We start from the raw sequence: 14984 nt of genomic DNA, 5'->3' as shown, positions 1-14984 counted from the left end.
TTTCATTCTCATAAAGCTGCTTTCCGATTTCTCCTAGGCGTGCCGAAATAGCTCAGTTGGGAGAGCGTTAGACTGAAGATCTAAAGGTCCTTGGTTCGATCCCGGGTGTCGGCAAGCGTAACTGTCCTCGGTAGTATAGTGGTCAGTATCCCCGCCTGTCACGCGGGAGACCGGGGTTCGATTCCCCGCCGGGGAGTTTGCTATATTTCTTTAATCTTTTTATTTTTATTGGATAACACTAATAATTCTACATGTGCGCTTTCGATTGACTTTACAAATCTTGACAAACCACATTCGCTGAGTAACACAATTCTTCCTTAGATGTATCTTCTCTCGTCCTTTTATGAACACAATAACATCTTGCTGATTCTTTCCAGTTTCATTCTCATAAAGCTGCTTTCCGATTTCTCCTAGGCGTGCCGAAATAGCTCAGTTGGGAGAGCGTTAGACTGAAGATCTAAAGGTCCTTGGTTCGATCCCGGGTGTCGGCAAGCGTAACTGTCCTCGGTAGTATAGTGGTCAGTATCCCCGCCTGTCACGTGGGAGACCGGGGTTCGATTCCCCGCCGGGGAGTTAGCTATATTTCTTTAATCTTTTTATTTTTATTGGATAACACTAATAATTCTACATGTGCGCTTTCGATTGACTTTAGAAATCTTGACAAACCACATTCGCTGAGTAACACAATTCTTCCTTAGATGTATCTTCTCTCGTCCTTTTATGAACAAATAACATCTTGCTGATTCTTTCCAGTTTCATTCTCATAAAGCTGCTTTCCGATTTCTCCTAGGCGTGCCGAAATAGCTCAGTTGGGAGAGCGTTAGACTGAAGATCTAAAGGTCCTTGGTTCGATCCCGGGTGTCGGCAAGCGTAACTGTCCTCGGTAGTATAGTGGTCAGTATCCCCGCCTGTCACGCGGGAGACCGGGGTTCGATTCCCCGCCGGGGAGTTAGCTATATTTCTTTAATCTTTTTATTTTTATTGGATAACACTAATAATTCTACATGTGCGCTTTCGATTGACTTTAGAAATCTTAACAAACCACATTCGCTGAGTAACACAATTCTTCCTTAGATGTATCTTCTCTCGTCCTTTTATGAACAAATAACATCTTGCTTATTCTTTCCAGTTTCATTCTGGTAAAGCTGCTTGCCGATTTCTCCTAGGCGTGCCGAAATAGCTCAGTTGGGAGAGCGTTAGACTGAAGATCTAAAGGTCCCGGGTTTCGGCAAGCGTAACTGTCCTCGGTAGTATAGTGGTCAGTATCCCCGCCTGTCACGCGGGAGACCGGTGTTCGATTCCCCTCCGGGGCGTTTGCGATATAACATTAATCTTTTTATTTTTATTGGATAACACTAATAATTCTACATGTGCTCTTTCGATTGACTTTAGAAATCTTGACAAACCACATTCGCTGAGTAACACAATTCTTCCTTAGATGTATCTTCTCTCGTCCTTTTATGAAGAAATTACATCTTGCTGATTCTTTCCAGTTTCATTCTGATAAAGCTTCTTTCCGATTTCCCCTAGACGTGCCGAAATAGCTCAGTTGGGAGAGCGTTAGACTGAAGATCTAAAGGTCCCTGGTTCGATCCCGGGTTTCGACAAGCGTAACTGTCCTCGGTAGTATAGTGGTCAGTATCCCCGCCTATCACGCGGGGGACCGGGGTTCGATTCCCCGCCGGGGAGTTTGCTATATTTCTTTAATCTTTTTATTTTTATTCGATAACACTAATAATTCTACATGTGCGCTTTCGATTGACTTTAGAAATCTTGACAAACCACATTCGCTGAGTAACACAATTCTTCCTTAGATGTATCTTCTCTCGTCCTTTTATGAACAAATAACATCTTGCTGATTCTTTCCAATTTCATTCTGGTAAAGCTGCTTTCCGATCTCTCCTAGGCGTGCCGAAATAGCTCAGTTGGGCGAGCGTTAGACTGAAGATATAAAGGTCCCTGGTTCGATCCCGGGTTTCGGCAAGCGTAACTGTCCTCGGTAGTATAGTGGTCAGTATCCCCGCCTGTCACGCGGGAGACCGGGATTCGATTCCCCGCCGGGGAGTTAGCTATATTTCTTTAATCTTTTTATTTTTATTGGATAACACTAATAATTCTACATGTGCGCTTTCGATTGACTTTAGAAATCTTGACAAACCACATTCGCTGAGTAACACAATTCTTTATTAGATGTATTTTCTCTCGTCCTTTTATGAACAAATAACATCTTGCTGATTCTTTCCAGTTTCATTCTGGTAAAGCTGCTTTCCGATTTCTCCTAGGCGTGCCGAAATAGCTCAGTTGGGAGAGCGTTAGACTGAAGATCTAAAGGTCCCTGGTTCGATCCCGGGTTTCGGCAAGCGTAACTGTCATCGGTATTATAGTGGTCAGTATCCCCGCCTATCACGCGGGAGACCGGGGTTCGATTCCCCGCCGGGGAGTTTGCTATATTTCTTTAATCTTTTTATTTTTATTGGATAACACTAATAATTCTACATGTGCGCTTTCGATTGACTTTAGAAATCTTTACAAACCACATTCGCTGAGTCACACAATTCTTCCTTAGATGTATCTTCTCTCGTCCTTTTATGAACAAATAACATCTTGCTGATTCTTTCCAATTTCATTCTGGTAAAGCTGCTTTCCGATCTCTCCTAGGCGTGCCGAAATAGCTCAGTTGGGAGAGCGTTAGACTGAAGATCTAAAGGTCCCGGGTTTCGGCAAGCGTAACTGTCCTCGGTAGTATAGTGGTCAGTATCCCCGCCTGTCACGCGGGAGACCGGGGTTCGATTCCCCGCCGGGGAGTTAGCTATATTTCTTTAATCTTTTTATTTTTATTGGATAACACTAATAATTCTACATGTGCGCTTTCGATTGACTTTAGAAATCTTGACAAAGCACATTCGCTGAGTAACACAATTCTTCCTTAGATGTATCTTCTCTCGTCCTTTTATGAACAAATAACATCTTGCTGATTCTTTCCAATTTCATTCTGGTAAAGCTGCTTTCCGATTTCCCCTAGGCGTGCCGAAATAGCTCAGTTGGGAGAGCGTTAGACTGAAGATCTAAAGGTCCCTGGTTCGATCCCGGGTTTCGGCAAGCGTAACTGTCCTCGGTAGTATAGTGGTCAGTATCCCCGCCTGTCACACGGGAGACCGGGGTTCGATTCCCCGCCGGGGAGTTAGCTATATTTCTTTAATCTTTTTATTTTTATTGGATAACACTAATAATTCTACATGTGCGCTTTCGATTGACTTTACAAATCTTGACAAACCACATTCGCTGAGTAACACAATTCTTCCTTAGATGTATCTTCTCTCGTCCTTTTATGAACACAATAACATCTTGCTGATTCTTTCCAGTTTCATTCTCATAAAGCTGCTTTCCGATTTCTCCTAGGCGTGCCGAAATAGCTCAGTTGGGAGAGCGTTAGACTGAAGATCTAAAGGTCCTTGGTTCGATCCCGGGTGTCGGCAAGCGTAACTGTCCTCGGTAGTATAGTGGTCAGTATCCCCGCCTGTCACGTGGGAGACCGGGGTTCGATTCCCCGCCGGGGAGTTAGCTATATTTCTTTAATCTTTTTATTTTTATTGGATAACACTAATAATTCTACATGTGCGCTTTCGATTGACTTTAGAAATCTTGACAAACCACATTCGCTGAGTAACACAATTCTTCCTTAGATGTATCTTCTCTCGTCCTTTTATGAACAAATAACATCTTGCTGATTCTTTCCAGTTTCATTCTCATAAAGCTGCTTTCCGATTTCTCCTAGGCGTGCCGAAATAGCTCAGTTGGGAGAGCGTTAGACTGAAGATCTAAAGGTCCTTGGTTCGATCCCGGGTGTCGGCAAGCGTAACTGTCCTCGGTAGTATAGTGGTCAGTATCCCCGCCTGTCACGCGGGAGACCGGGGTTCGATTCCCCGCCGGGGAGTTAGCTATATTTCTTTAATCTTTTTATTTTTATTGGATAACACTAATAATTCTACATGTGCGCTTTCGATTGACTTTAGAAATCTTGACAAACCACATTCGCTGAGTAACACAATTCTTCCTTAGATGTATCTTCTCTCGTCCTTTTATGAACAAATAACATCTTGCTTATTCTTTCCAGTTTCATTCTGGTAAAGCTGCTTGCCGATTTCTCCTAGGCGTGCCGAAATAGCTCAGTTGGGAGAGCGTTAGACTGAAGATCTAAAGGTCCCGGGTTTCGGCAAGCGTAACTGTCCTCGGTAGTATAGTGGTCAGTATCCCCGCCTGTCACGCGGGAGACCGGTGTTCGATTCCCCTCCGGGGCGTTTGCGATATAACATTAATCTTTTTATTTTTATTGGATAACACTAATAATTCTACATGTGCTCTTTCGATTGACTTTAGAAATCTTGACAAACCACATTCGCTGAGTAACACAATTCTTCCTTAGATGTATCTTCTCTCGTCCTTTTATGAAGAAATTACATCTTGCTGATTCTTTCCAGTTTCATTCTGATAAAGCTTCTTTCCGATTTCCCCTAGACGTGCCGAAATAGCTCAGTTGGGAGAGCGTTAGACTGAAGATCTAAAGGTCCCTGGTTCGATCCCGGGTTTCGACAAGCGTAACTGTCCTCGGTAGTATAGTGGTCAGTATCCCCGCCTATCACGCGGGGGACCGGGGTTCGATTCCCCGCCGGGGAGTTTGCTATATTTCTTTAATCTTTTTATTTTTATTCGATAACACTAATAATTCTACATGTGCGCTTTCGATTGACTTTAGAAATCTTGACAAACCACATTCGCTGAGTAACACAATTCTTCCTTAGATGTATCTTCTCTCGTCCTTTTATGAACAAATAACATCTTGCTGATTCTTTCCAATTTCATTCTGGTAAAGCTGCTTTCCGATCTCTCCTAGGCGTGCCGAAATAGCTCAGTTGGGCGAGCGTTAGACTGAAGATATAAAGGTCCCTGGTTCGATCCCGGGTTTCGGCAAGCGTAACTGTCCTCGGTAGTATAGTGGTCAGTATCCCCGCCTGTCACGCGGGAGACCGGGATTCGATTCCCCGCCGGGGAGTTTGCGATATAACATTAATCATTTTATTTTTATTGGATAACACTAATAATTCTACATGTGCGCTTTCGATTGACTTTAGAAATCTTGACAAACCACATTCGCTGAGTAACACAATTCTTCCTTAGATGTATCTTCTCTCGTCCTTTTATGAACAAATAACATCTTGCTGATTCTTTCCAATTTCATTCTGGTAAAGCTGCTTTCCGATCTCTCCTAGGCGTGCCGAAATAGCTCAGTTGGGCGAGCGTTAGGCTGAAGATCTAAAGGTCCCTGGTTCGATCCCGGATTTCGGCAAGCGTAACTGTCCTCGGTAGTATAGTGGTCAGTATCCCCACCTGTCACGCGGGAGACCGGGGTTCGATTCCCCGCCAGGGAGTTGGCTATATTTCTTTAATCTTTTTATTTTTATTGGATAACGCTAATAATTCTACATGCGCGCTTTCGATTGACTTTAGAAATCTTGACAAACCACATTCGCTGTGTAACACAATTCTTCCTTAGATGTATCTTCTCTCGTCCTTTTATGAACAAATAACACCTTGCTGATTCTTTCCAGTTTCATTCTGATAAAGCTGCTTTCCGATTTCTCCTAGGCGTGCCGAAATAGCTCAGTTGGGAGAGCGTTTGACTGAAGATCTAAAGGTCCCTGATTCGATCCCGGGTTTCGGCAAGCGTAACTGTCCTCGGTAGTATAGTGGTCAGTATCCCCGCCTGTCACGCGGGAGACCGGGGTTCGATTCCCCGCCGGGGAGTTAGCTATATTTCTTTAATCTTTTTATTTTTATTGGATAACACTAATAATTCTACATGTGCGCTTTCGATTGACTTTAGAAATCTTGACAAACCACATTCGCTGAGTAACACAATTCTTCCTTAGATGTATCTTCTCTCGTCCTTTTATGAACAAATAACATCTTGCTTATTCTTTCCAATTTCATTCTGGTAAAGCTGCTTTCCGATTTCTCCTAGGCGTGCCGAAATAGCTCAGTTGGGATAGCGTTAGACTGAAGATCTAAAGGTCCCTGGTTCGATCCCGGGTTTCGGCAAGCGTAACTGTCCTCGGTAGTATAGTGGTCAGTATCCCCGCCAGTCACGCGGGAGACCGGGGTTCGATTCCCCGCCGGGGAGTTTGCTATATTTCTTTAATCTTTTTATTTTTATTGGATAACACTAATAATTCTACATGTGCGCTTTCGATTGACTTTAGAAATCTTGACAAACCACATTCGCTGAGTAACACAATTCTTCCTTAGATGTATCTTCTCTCGTCCTTTTATGAACAAATAACATCTTGCTGATTCTTTCCAGTTTCATTCTGGTAAAGCTGCTTTCCGATTTCTCCTAGGCGTGCCGAAATAGCTCAGTTGGGAGAGCGTTAGACTGAAGATCTAAAGGTCCCTGGTTCGATCCCGGGTTTTGGCAAGCGTAACTGTCCTCGGTAGTATAGTGGTCAGTATCCCCAGCTGTCACGCGGGAGACCGGGGTTCGATTCCCCGCCGGGGAGTTAGCTATATTTCTTTAATCTTTTTATTTTTATTGGATAACGCTAATAATTCTACATGCGCGCTTTCGATTGACTTTAGAAATCTTGACAAACCACATTCGCTGTGTAACACAATTCTTCCTTAGATGTATCTTCTCTCGTCCTTTTATGAACAAATAACACCTTGCTGATTCTTTCCAGTTTCATTCTGATAAAGCTGCTTTCCGATTTCTCCTAGGCGTGCCGAAATAGCTCAGTTGGGAGAGCGTTTGACTGAAGATCTAAAGGTCCCTGATTCGATCCCGGGTTTCGGCAAGCGTAACTGTCCTCGGTAGTATAGTGGTCAGTATTCCCGCCTGTCACGCGGGAGACCGGGTTTCGATTCCCCGCCGGGGAGTTAGCTATATTTCTTTAATCTTTTTATTTTTATTGGATAACACTAATAATTCTACATGTGCGCTTTCGATTGACTTTAGAAATCTTGACAAACCACATTCGCTGAGTAACACAATTCTTCCTTAGATGTATCTTCTCTCGTCCTTTTATGAACAAATAACATCTTGCTTATTCTTTCCAATTTCATTCTGGTAAAGCTGCTTTCCGATTTCTCCTAGGCGTGCCGAAATAGCTCAGTTGGGAGAGCGTTAGACTGAAGATCTAAAGGTCCCTGGTTCGATCCCGGGTTTCGGCAAGCGTAACTGTCCTCGGTAGTATAGTGGTCAGTATCCCCACCTGACACGCGGGAGACCGGGGTTCGATTCCCCGCCAGGGAGTTTGCTATATTTCTTCAATCTTTTTATTTTTATTGGATAACACTAATAATTCTACATGTGCGCTTTCGATTGACTTTATAAATCTTGACAAACCTTATTCGCTGAGTAACACAATTCTTTATTAGATGTATCTTCTCTCGTCCTTTTATGAACAAATAACATCTTGCTGATTCTTTCCAATTTCATTCTGGTAAAGCTGCTTTCCGATTTCTCCTAGGCGTGCCGAAATAAATCAGTTGGGAGAGCGTTAGACTGAAGATCTAAAGGTCCCTGGTTCGGTCCCGTGTTTCGGCAATCGTAACTGTCCTCGGTAGTATAGTGGTCAGTATCCCCGCCTGTCCCGCGGGATATCGGGGTTCGATTCCCCGCCGGGGAGTTTGCGATATAACATTAATCTTTTTAGTTTTATTGGATAACACTAATAATTCTACATGTGCTCTTTCGATTGACTTTAGAAATCTTGACAAACCACATTCGCTGAGTAACACAATTCTTCCTTAGATGTATCTTCTCTCATCCTTTTATGAACAAATAACATCTTGCTGATTCTTTCCAGTTTCATTCTGATAAAATTACTTTCCGATTTCTCCTAGGCGTGCCGAAATAGCTCAGTTGGGAGAGCGTTTGACTGAAGATCTAAAGGTCCCTGATTCGATCCCGGGTTTCGGCAAGCGTAACTGTCCTCGGTAGTATAGTGGTCAGTATCCCCGCCTGTCACGCGGGAGACCGGGGTTCGATTCCCCGCCGGGGAGTTAGCTATATTTCTTTAATCTTTTTATTTTTATTGGATAACACTAATAATTCTACATGTGCGCTTTCGATTGACTTTAGAAATCTTGACAAACCACATTCGCTGAGTAACACAATTCTTCCTTAGATGTATCTTCTCTCGTCCTTTTATGAACAAATAACATCTTGCTTATTCTTTCCAATTTCATTCTGGTAAAGCTGCTTTCCGATTTCTCCTAGGCGTGCCGAAATAGTTCAGTTGGGATAGCGTTAGACTGAAGATCTAAAGGTCCCTGGTTCCATCCCGGGTTTCGGCAAGCGTAACTGTCCTCGGTAGTATAGTGGTCAGTATCCCCGCCAGTCACGCGGGAGACCGGGGTTCGATTCCCCGCCGGGGAGTTTGCTATATTTCTTTAATCTTTTTATTTTTATTGGATAACACTAATAATTCTACATGTGCGCTTTCGATTGACTTTATAAATCTTGACAAACCTTATTCGCTGAGTAACACAATTCTTTATTAGATGTATCTTCTCTCGTCCTTTTATGAACAAATAACATCTTGCTGATTCTTTCCAATTTCATTCTGGTAAAGCTGCTTTCCGATTTCTCCTAGGCGTGCCGAAATAAATCAGTTGGGAGAGCGTTAGACTGAAGATCTAAAGGTCCCTGGTTCGGTCCCGTGTTTCGGCAATCGTAACTGTCCTCGGTAGTATAGTGGTCAGTATCCCCGCCTGTCCCGCGGGATATCGGGGTTCGATTCCCCGCCGGGGAGTTTGCGATATAACATTAATCTTTTTAGTTTTATTGGATAACACTAATAATTCTACATGTGCTCTTTCGATTGACTTTAGAAATCTTGACAAACCACATTCGCTGAGTAACACAATTCTTCCTTAGATGTATCTTCTCTCGTCCTTTTATGAAGAAATTACATCTTGCTGATTCTTTCCAGTTTCATTCTGATAAAGCTTCTTTCCGATTTCCCCTAGACGTGCCGAAATAGTTCAGTTGGGATAGCGTTAGACTGAAGATCTAAAGGTCCCTGGTTCCATCCCGGGTTTCGGCAAGCGTAACTGTCCTCGGTGGTATAGTGGTCAGTATCCCCGCCAGTCACGCGGGAGACCGGGGTTCGATTCCCCGCCGGGGAGTTTGCTATATTTCTTTAATCTTTTTATTTTTATTGGATAACACTAATAATTCTACATGTGCGCTTTCGATTGACTTTATAAATCTTGACAAACCTTATTCGCTGAGTAACACAATTCTTTATTAGATGTATCTTCTCTCGTCCTTTTATGAACAAATAACATCTTGCTGATTCTTTCCAATTTCATTCTGGTAAAGCTGCTTTCCGATTTCTCCTAGGCGTGCCGAAATAAATCAGTTGGGAGAGCGTTAGACTGAAGATCTAAAGGTCCCTGGTTCGGTCCCGTGTTTCGGCAATCGTAACTGTCCTCGGTAGTATAGTGGTCAGTATCCCCGCCTGTCCCGCGGGATATCGGGGTTCGATTCCCCGCCGGGGAGTTTGCGATATAACATTAATCTTTTTAGTTTTATTGGATAACACTAATAATTCTACATGTGCTCTTTCGATTGACTTTAGAAATCTTGACAAACCACATTCGCTGAGTAACACAATTCTTCCTTAGATGTATCTTCTCTCATCCTTTTATGAACAAATAACATCTTGCTGATTCTTTCCAGTTTCATTCTGATAAAATTACTTTCCGATTTCTCCTAGGCGTGCCGAAATAGCTCAGTTGGGAGAGCGTTTGACTGAAGATCTAAAGGTCCCTGATTCGATCCCGGGTTTCGGCAAGCGTAACTGTCCTCGGTAGTATAGTGGTCAGTATCCCCGCCTGTCACGCGGGAGACCGGGGTTCGATTCCCCGCCGGGGAGTTAGCTATATTTCTTTAATCTTTTTATTTTTATTGGATAACACTAATAATTCTACATGTGCGCTTTCGATTGACTTTAGAAATCTTGACAAACCACATTCGCTGAGTAACACAATTCTTCCTTAGATGTATCTTCTCTCGTCCTTTTATGAACAAATAACATCTTGCTGATTCTTTCCAATTTCATTCTGGTAAAGCTGCTTTCCGATTTCTCCTAGGCGTGCCGAAATAGTTCAGTTGGGATAGCGTTAGACTGAAGATCTAAAGGTCCCTGGTTCCATCCCGGGTTTCGGCAAGCGTAACTGTCCTCGGTAGTATAGTGGTCAGTATCCCCGCCAGTCACGCGGGAGACCGGGGTTCGATTCCCCGCCGGGGAGTTTGCTATATTTCTTTAATCTTTTTATTTTTATTGGATAACACTAATAATTCTACATGTGCGCTTTCGATTGACTTTATAAATCTTGACAAACCTTATTCGCTGAGTAACACAATTCTTTATTAGATGTATCTTCTCTCGTCCTTTTATGAACAAATAACATCTTGCTGATTCTTTCCAATTTCATTCTGGTAAAGCTGCTTTCCGATTTCTCCTAGGCGTGCCGAAATAAATCAGTTGGGAGAGCGTTAGACTGAAGATCTAAAGGTCCCTGGTTCGGTCCCGTGTTTCGGCAATCGTAACTGTCCTCGGTAGTATAGTGGTCAGTATCCCCGCCTGTCCCGCGGGATATCGGGGTTCGATTCCCCGCCGGGGAGTTTGCGATATAACATTAATCTTTTTAGTTTTATTGGATAACACTAATAATTCTACATGTGCTCTTTCGATTGACTTTAGAAATCTTGACAAACCACATTCGCTGAGTAACACAATTCTTCCTTAGATGTATCTTCTCTCGTCCTTTTATGAACAAATAACATCTTGCTGATTCTTTCCAGTTTCATTCTGATAAAATTACTTTCCGATTTCTCCTAGGCGTGCCGAAATAGCTCAGTTGGGAGAGCGTTTGACTGAAGATCTAAAGGTCCCTGATTCGATCCCGGGTTTCGGCAAGCGTAACTGTCCTCGGTAGTATAGTGGTCAGTATCCCCGCCTGTCACGCGGGAGACCGGGGTTCGATCTCCGCCGGGGAGTTAGCTATATTTCTTTAATCTTTTTATTTTTATTGGATAACACTAATAATTCTACATGTGCGCTTTCGATTGACTTTAGAAATCTTGACAAACCACATTCGCTGAGTAACACAATTCTTCCTTAGATGTATCTTCTCTCGTCCTTTTATGAACAAATAACATCTTGCTGATTCTTTCCAATTTCATTCTGGTAAAGCTGCTTTCCGATTTCCCCTAGGCGTGCCGAAATAGCTCAGTTGGGGGAGCGTTAGACTGAAGATCTAAAGGTCCCTGGTTCGATCCCGGGTTTCGGCAAGCGTAACTGTCCTCGGTAGTATAGTGGTCAGTATCCCCGCCTGTCACACGGGAGACCGGGGTTCGATTCCCCGCCGGGGAGTTAGCTATATTTCTTTAATCTTTTTATTTTTATTGGATAACACTAATAATTCTACATGTGCGCTTTCGATTGACTTTACAAATCTTGACAAACCACATTCGCTGAGTAACACAATTCTTCCTTAGATGTATCTTCTCTCGTCCTTTTATGAACACAATAACATCTTGCTGATTCTTTCCAGTTTCATTCTCATAAAGCTGCTTTCCGATTTCTCCTAGGCGTGCCGAAATAGCTCAGTTGGGAGAGCGTTAGACTGAAGATCTAAAGGTCCTTGGTTCGATCCCGGGTGTCGGCAAGCGTAACTGTCCTCGGTAGTATAGTGGTCAGTATCCCCGCCTGTCACGCGGGAGACCGGGGTTCGATTCCCCGCCGGGGAGTTAGCTATATTTCTTTAATCTTTTTATTTTTATTGGATAACACTAATAATTCTACATGTGCGCTTTCGATTGACTTTAGAAATCTTGACAAACCACATTCGCTGAGTAACACAATTCTTCCTTAGATGTATCTTCTCTCGTCCTTTTATGAACAAATAACATCTTGCTGATTCTTTCCAGTTTCATTCTGGTAAAGCTGCTTGCCGATTTCTCCTAGGCGTGCCGAAATAGCTCAGTTGGGAGAGCGTTAGACTGAAGATCTAAAGGTCCCGGGTTTCGGCAATCGTAACTGTCCTCGGTAGTATAGTGGTCAGTATCCCCGCCTGTCACGCGGGAGACCGGTGTTCGATTCCCCTCCGGGGCGTTTGCGATATAACATTAATCTTTTTATTTTTATTGGATAACACTAATAATTCTACATGTGCTCTTTCGATTGACTTTAGAAATCTTGACAAACCACATTCGCTGAGTAACACAATTCTTCCTTAGATGTATCTTCTCTCGTCCTTTTATGAAGAAATTACATCTTGCTGATTCTTTCCAGTTTCATTCTGATAAAGCTTCTTTCCGATTTCCCCTAGACGTGCCGAAATAGCTCAGTTGGGAGAGCGTTAGACTAAAGATCTAAAGGTCCCTGGTTCGATCCCGGGTGTCGGCAAGCGTAACTGTCCTCGGTAGTATAGTGGTCAGTATCCCCGCCTGTCACGCGGGAGACCGGGGATCGATTCCCCGCCGGGGAGTTTGCTATATTTCTTTAATCTTTTTATTTTTATTGGATAACACTAATAATTCTACATGTGCTCTTTCGATTGACTTTAGAAATCTTGACAAACCACATTCGCTGAGTAACACAATTCTTCCTTAGATGTATCTTCTCTCGTCCTTTCATGAACAAATAACATCTTGCTGATTCTTTCCAGTTTCATTCTGATAAAGCTGCTTTCCGATTTCTCCTAGGCGTGCCGAAATAGCTCAGTTGGGAGAGCGTATGACTGAAGATCTAAAGGTCCCTGATTCGATCCCGGGTTTCGGCAAGCGTAACTGTCCTCGGTAGTATAGTGGTCAGTATCCCCGCCTGTCACGCGGGAGACCGGGGTTCGATTCCCCGCCGGGGAGTTAGCTATATTTCTTTAATCTTTTTATTTTTATTGGATAACACTAATAATTCTACATGTGCGCTTTCGATTGACTTTAGAAATCTTGACAAACCACATTCGCTGAGTAACACAATTCTTCCTTAGATGTATCTTCTCTCGTCCTTTTATGAACAAATAACATCTTGCTGATTCTTTCCAATTTCATTCTGGTAAAGCTGCTTTCCGATTTCGCCAAGGCGTGCCGAAATAGCTCAGTTGGGAGAGCGTTAGACTGAAGATCTAAAGGTCCCTGGTTCGATCCCGGGTTTCGGCAAGCGTAACTGTCCTCGGTAGTATAGTGGTCAGTATCCCCGCCTGTCACGCGGGAGACCGGGGTTCGATTCCCCGCCGGGGAGTTTGCTATATTTCTTTAATCTTTTTATTTTTATTGGATAACACTAATAATTCTACATGTGCTCTTTCGATTGACTTTAGAAATCTTGACAAACCACATTCGCTGAGTAACACAATTCTTCCTTAGATGTATCTTCTCTCGTCCTTTTATGAACAAATAACATCTTGCTGATTCTTTCCAGTTTCATTCTGATAAAGCTGCTTTCCGATTTCTCCTAGGCGTGCCGAAATAGCTCAGTTGGGAGAGCGTTTGACTGAAGATCTAAAGGTCCCTGATTCGATCCCGGGTTTCGGCAAGCGTAACTGTCCTCGGTAGTATAGTGGTCAGTATCCCCGCCTGTCACGCGGGAGACCGGGGTTCGATTCCCCGCCGGGGAGTTAGCTATATTTCTTTAATCTTTTTATTTTTATTGGATAACACTAATAATTCTACATGTGCGCTTTCGATTGACTTTAGAAATCTTGACAAACCACATTCGCTGAGTAACACAATTCTTCCTTAGATGTATCTTCTCTCGTCCTTTTATGAACAAATAACACCTTGCTGATTCTTTCCAGTTTCATTCTGATAAAGCTGCTTTCCGATTTCTCCTAGGCGTGCCGAAATAGCTCAGTTGGGAGACCGTTTGACTGAAGATCTAAAGGTCCCTGGTTCGATCCCGGGTGTCGGCAAGCGTAACTGTCCTCGATAGTATAGTGGTCAGTATCCCCGCCTGTCACGCGGGAGACCGGGGTTCGATTCCCCGCCGGGGAGTTTGCTATATTTCTTTAATCTTTTTATTTTTATTGGATAACACTAATAATTCTACATGTGCTCTTTCGATTGACTTTAGAAATCTTGACAAACCACATTCGCTGAGTAACACAATTCTTCCTTAGATGTATCTTCTCTCGTCCTTTTATGAACAAATAACATCTTGCTGATTCTTTCCAGTTTCATTCTGATAAAGCTGCTTTCCGATTTCTCCTAGGCGTGCCGAAATAGCTCAGTTGGGAGAGCGTATGACTGAAGATCTAAAGGTCCCTGATTCGATCCCGGGTTTCGGCAAGCGTAACTGTCCTCGGTAGTATAGTGGTCAGTATCCCCGCCTGTCACGCGGGAGACCGGGGTTCGATTCCCCGCCGGGGAGTTAGCTATATTTCTTTAATCTTTTTATTTTTATTGGATAACACTAATAATTCTACATGTGCGCTTTCGATTGACTTTAGAAATCTTGACAAACCACATTCGCTGAGTAACACAATTCTTCCTTAGATGTATCTTCTCTCGTCCTTTTATGAACAAATAACATCTTGCTGATTCTTTCCAATTTCATTCTGGTAAAGCTGCTTTCCGATTTCGCCAAGGCGTGCCGAAATAGCTCAGTTGGGAGACCGTTAGATTGAAAGCTAAAGGTCCCTGGTTCGATCCCGGGTTTCGGCAAGCGTAACTGTCCTCGGTAGTATAGTTGTCAGTATCCCCGCCTGTCACACGGGAGACCGGGGTTCGATTCCCCGCCGGGGAGTTAGCTATATTTCTTTAATCTTTTTATTTTTATTGCATAACACTAATAATTCTACATGTGCGCTTTCGATTGACTTTACAAATCTTGACAAACCACATTCGCTGAGTAACACAATTCTTCCTTAGATGTATCTTCTCTCGTCCTTTTATGAACAAATAACATCTTGCTGAT

General features: G+C 43.1%; 22 non-coding genes across 22 annotated transcripts; all 22 read left to right on the top strand.

Annotated features, from left to right (window-relative positions):
• The first annotated feature begins 124 nt into the window (after positions 1-124).
• Positions 125-196, top strand: Trnad-guc (transfer RNA aspartic acid (anticodon GUC)). Its single transcript has one exon. It is a non-coding gene; the product is annotated as a tRNA-Asp (tRNA).
• Positions 197-877: 681 nt separating this feature from the next.
• On the top strand, positions 878-949 carry Trnad-guc (transfer RNA aspartic acid (anticodon GUC)). The gene has a single exon. It is a non-coding gene; the product is annotated as a tRNA-Asp (tRNA).
• A 585-nt stretch (positions 950-1534) lies between these two features.
• Trnaf-gaa (transfer RNA phenylalanine (anticodon GAA)) lies at positions 1535-1607 on the top strand. Its single transcript has one exon. It is a non-coding gene; the product is annotated as a tRNA-Phe (tRNA).
• Positions 1608-1617: 10 nt separating this feature from the next.
• Positions 1618-1689, top strand: Trnad-auc (transfer RNA aspartic acid (anticodon AUC)). Its single transcript has one exon. It is a non-coding gene; the product is annotated as a tRNA-Asp (tRNA).
• Positions 1690-2286: 597 nt separating this feature from the next.
• On the top strand, positions 2287-2359 carry Trnaf-gaa (transfer RNA phenylalanine (anticodon GAA)). The gene has a single exon. It is a non-coding gene; the product is annotated as a tRNA-Phe (tRNA).
• A 374-nt stretch (positions 2360-2733) lies between these two features.
• Positions 2734-2805, top strand: Trnad-guc (transfer RNA aspartic acid (anticodon GUC)). Its single transcript has one exon. It is a non-coding gene; the product is annotated as a tRNA-Asp (tRNA).
• A 221-nt stretch (positions 2806-3026) lies between these two features.
• Positions 3027-3099, top strand: Trnaf-gaa (transfer RNA phenylalanine (anticodon GAA)). Its single transcript has one exon. It is a non-coding gene; the product is annotated as a tRNA-Phe (tRNA).
• Positions 3100-3862: 763 nt separating this feature from the next.
• Trnad-guc (transfer RNA aspartic acid (anticodon GUC)) lies at positions 3863-3934 on the top strand. Its single transcript has one exon. It is a non-coding gene; the product is annotated as a tRNA-Asp (tRNA).
• A 585-nt stretch (positions 3935-4519) lies between these two features.
• Positions 4520-4592, top strand: Trnaf-gaa (transfer RNA phenylalanine (anticodon GAA)). Its single transcript has one exon. It is a non-coding gene; the product is annotated as a tRNA-Phe (tRNA).
• Positions 4593-4602: 10 nt separating this feature from the next.
• Positions 4603-4674, top strand: Trnad-auc (transfer RNA aspartic acid (anticodon AUC)). Its single transcript has one exon. It is a non-coding gene; the product is annotated as a tRNA-Asp (tRNA).
• A 1056-nt stretch (positions 4675-5730) lies between these two features.
• On the top strand, positions 5731-5802 carry Trnad-guc (transfer RNA aspartic acid (anticodon GUC)). The gene has a single exon. It is a non-coding gene; the product is annotated as a tRNA-Asp (tRNA).
• Positions 5803-6399: 597 nt separating this feature from the next.
• Positions 6400-6472, top strand: Trnaf-gaa (transfer RNA phenylalanine (anticodon GAA)). Its single transcript has one exon. It is a non-coding gene; the product is annotated as a tRNA-Phe (tRNA).
• Positions 6473-7151: 679 nt separating this feature from the next.
• On the top strand, positions 7152-7224 carry Trnaf-gaa (transfer RNA phenylalanine (anticodon GAA)). Its single transcript has one exon. It is a non-coding gene; the product is annotated as a tRNA-Phe (tRNA).
• Positions 7225-7986: 762 nt separating this feature from the next.
• On the top strand, positions 7987-8058 carry Trnad-guc (transfer RNA aspartic acid (anticodon GUC)). The gene has a single exon. It is a non-coding gene; the product is annotated as a tRNA-Asp (tRNA).
• A 1808-nt stretch (positions 8059-9866) lies between these two features.
• On the top strand, positions 9867-9938 carry Trnad-guc (transfer RNA aspartic acid (anticodon GUC)). The gene has a single exon. It is a non-coding gene; the product is annotated as a tRNA-Asp (tRNA).
• Positions 9939-11746: 1808 nt separating this feature from the next.
• Trnad-guc (transfer RNA aspartic acid (anticodon GUC)) lies at positions 11747-11818 on the top strand. Its single transcript has one exon. It is a non-coding gene; the product is annotated as a tRNA-Asp (tRNA).
• A 585-nt stretch (positions 11819-12403) lies between these two features.
• On the top strand, positions 12404-12476 carry Trnaf-aaa (transfer RNA phenylalanine (anticodon AAA)). The gene has a single exon. It is a non-coding gene; the product is annotated as a tRNA-Phe (tRNA).
• Positions 12477-12862: 386 nt separating this feature from the next.
• On the top strand, positions 12863-12934 carry Trnad-guc (transfer RNA aspartic acid (anticodon GUC)). Its single transcript has one exon. It is a non-coding gene; the product is annotated as a tRNA-Asp (tRNA).
• A 221-nt stretch (positions 12935-13155) lies between these two features.
• Trnaf-gaa (transfer RNA phenylalanine (anticodon GAA)) lies at positions 13156-13228 on the top strand. Its single transcript has one exon. It is a non-coding gene; the product is annotated as a tRNA-Phe (tRNA).
• A 10-nt stretch (positions 13229-13238) lies between these two features.
• Positions 13239-13310, top strand: Trnad-guc (transfer RNA aspartic acid (anticodon GUC)). The gene has a single exon. It is a non-coding gene; the product is annotated as a tRNA-Asp (tRNA).
• Positions 13311-13614: 304 nt separating this feature from the next.
• Trnad-guc (transfer RNA aspartic acid (anticodon GUC)) lies at positions 13615-13686 on the top strand. The gene has a single exon. It is a non-coding gene; the product is annotated as a tRNA-Asp (tRNA).
• Positions 13687-14366: 680 nt separating this feature from the next.
• Positions 14367-14438, top strand: Trnad-guc (transfer RNA aspartic acid (anticodon GUC)). Its single transcript has one exon. It is a non-coding gene; the product is annotated as a tRNA-Asp (tRNA).
• Positions 14439-14984: the final 546 nt, after the last annotated feature.

This window comes from Argiope bruennichi, chromosome 7 (assembly GCF_947563725.1).
Source record: "Argiope bruennichi chromosome 7, qqArgBrue1.1, whole genome shotgun sequence".
In the NCBI taxonomy this organism is placed as follows: domain Eukaryota; kingdom Metazoa; phylum Arthropoda; class Arachnida; order Araneae; family Araneidae; genus Argiope; species Argiope bruennichi.
The sequence above is the reverse complement of the archived record's forward strand: the minus strand, read 5'-3'. Positions and strand labels throughout refer to the sequence as shown.